Consider the following 3,129-nt stretch of genomic DNA (forward strand, 5'->3'; position numbering starts at 1 on the left):
TCGCACAAATGCCTTCGGGACTTAACCCGGATTTAGTAACTCGCACAAATGCCTTCGGGACTTAACCCGGATTTAGTAACTCGCACAAATGCCTTCGGATCTTAGTCTGGATTTAGTAACTCGTACAAATGCCTTCGGATCTTAGTCCGGATATGGTCACCTAGCACAAAGCCTTCGGGACTTAGCCCGGACATCATTCAAATAACCATGCACATTTAACAATAAATCATGGCACATTCGTATTTCGTTTTCGTTAGCAAAACTCAAACACAAGACACTTATCATTCTTGCAATTTCGGCTCAATAGCCACACACAAAGAGCATGATTTTGATTTGCTTAAAACATGATCTAATCAAATCATAATTTAAGCTCTTTTACTCAAGAACTTACCTCGGATGTTGTCGAACGATTCCGATAGCTATTCGACCACTTTTTCCTTCCCTTTATCGGATTTAGTTCCCCTTTGCTCTTGAGCTTAATTAAACAAATAAATTGATTTAATCATTTGAGCATCGAAAAGAGGAACACAAGGCACTTAGCCCATATTTATACATTAGACATTAAAGTCACATATGTACGGAATCATGAATCAAACTCAACATTTTAGCTAATTTTCCCCCTTGGCCGAATTTTCTAAGCCAAGACAAAAGCATCAATATGCTTGCCTCTAACCGAATACATGCAACACCAATCTCCTTCCTATGGCCGAATATGCATGTCTATGTTGGGGCCGATTGCAACACTTAATACATTCTACAAGTATGGTCACTTGTATTGACTAAACACCATTTTGTTTCAAGTTCAAAACTTGGCTAATACACACATATATACACTAGTAAAGCATCCTCTCCCTTTCCATCAATTTAACACATGCATTATTCATTAATATACAAAAATTATATTCGGCCTTAGCACACAACTTGCTACCCGATTCTTCTCTATCTAGCAACCAATGCACATATGTGCTCACTCAAAAATGCTAAAAAGAAGATTCAAGAATCATCAATCCACCATCACATGCATCATTAACAAGCTTCATATTTAGCATGCAATGGCATTAACACAAAATCCACCTAGGCCGAATATCATCCCCATGACATAGCAAAGATTTGAACCATAGGCTAATTAGAACTCAAGCTAGCAACTAAAAACATGCATGAATCTCATGGCACAACCTCAAACATACCTTGATCTAGATACAAGTATGGCCAAACCTCCTCCTAATCCTCTTCCAAACCAAACATGAAGCAAGAACTCCTTCCTCCTTCCTTAGAATTTTCGGCCAAAAGAAGATGAAAAAGGATGAACAAAATTTTTCTTTTCTTTTCTTTTACTCACGGCAATGGGGGGGGCATGGATGAGACCATTCTTTTTTTTTCATCACTCCTCCCTTTCATTATTTAATTACCATGCTCATTATTTTATTGTTTCCACCCATGATGCACCAACACAACAGTCTATGACATGTCTTGCCCATCACACTTGGTCTACCATACTTGTCATGGCCGGCCACTACTAATAGAGGGGGGGAAATTGACATGCAAGTCCCCCTTTTTCAACATGCACTAATAGGTCCTTATGCTTTGACCTATCACATTTCAAATTTTCTCACATAAGTCCTATTTACTAAAACTCACATGCAATCGACTAAATCGAAGCTTGAAATTTTCACACATTCCTAATTACATATTCTAGACAATAAATATCACATTCGAACATTTCAGTGACTCGGTTTAGCGGTCCCGAAACCACTTCCCGACTAGGGTCAATTTTGGGCTGTCACAATAGTATTTTTCGGCTATGGTCTTGTTTTCATCATGTTGTCATAACATCTTTCAACTATGGTCTTACTCGTTTCTGTCATGTTTATTATAGCATATATTTACATAAAAACACATAAGTAAATAAATTCACAATAATAAGAAGATTATAATAAACCTAATACAAACTTACCAATACACGATGGCTGATGACACGTGACGACAATTACTCGACAAATTTTCCTTTTCCCTGTTTATCAATAGACTGATCCATTTCTTGATCTAAATATAATAGTTTAATCTTAAAATACTTAAATTTATAAAACTAACTATTTAATGACATTTTACACATTTACCTTAAACTTTCACCTTTTATTTAATTTAATCCCTAAAACCAAAATTCTCACAATTATTACAAATTAGCCTAAAAAACCTTATGCCAAATTCTATATGGTCCTTAAACAGTCCACTTTTATCACTTATCACAAGAATTACATGATATTTTACAATTTTAACAACTTAGTCCCTAAATTTTAAAATCAACTAAAATCACTTTACAAAATAATCCTATTTAACTATCAAACTTAATAATCTATGATAAAAATTTAATAACATCACAAATTCATCCATGGAAAATTTCTAAACATTTAACAGCTTTACGACTTAGTCCCCGAGTTAGCTAGATTAAGCTACAACGATCTCAAAAACATCAAATTTACTAAAAGCGGGTGACAAATACATACCATGCACATGAAAAAAAACTTGGTTGAAAGCTTCCCAAGGTTAGCTATGGAGTTTTCAATTTCAAAATTTGAAATGTAGAAGATGATAATTTTTTTGCTAATTTGTTTATGCTATTTATTCATTAATTACTAAATTACCCTTTAAATCAACTTATAAAAGAACTAAAATGCATGCATAAAACTGCCCAACTAAAATTTTTGGCATATTTTCCACATAAATCCATCTAATCTTGTCATTTTTCCTATTTATCACCTTTCATTAAATAGTAATTAAATTTTGGAACTTTTACAATTTAATCCTTATTCCTTAATTAACTACCTAAACATTAAAATTATCTAACTAAATTTTAATACGACATTTTAATAACCTTATAAATATTAAATAAATAATAAAATACTGACTTACTGGTTGAAATTGTGGTCTCGAAACCATAAATTCTGATACAACTGAAAAATAAACTATTACAATGACGGTATATCGACCCATGGAATGACACTGCGATGATGGTAAGGTCCTTCAGGGCGATGCCTGAAAGAGATTTAACGTGTAAGATCATAGCTTGGCTATGGCAACCAGTATAGTTCGTTGGGGCAGTAAACACGTGAAAGTTCGCCAAGACATTAA

The sequence above is a fragment of the Gossypium hirsutum genome, chromosome A13 (assembly GCF_007990345.1).
Source record: "Gossypium hirsutum isolate 1008001.06 chromosome A13, Gossypium_hirsutum_v2.1, whole genome shotgun sequence".
Lineage (NCBI taxonomy): Eukaryota > Viridiplantae > Streptophyta > Magnoliopsida > Malvales > Malvaceae > Gossypium > Gossypium hirsutum.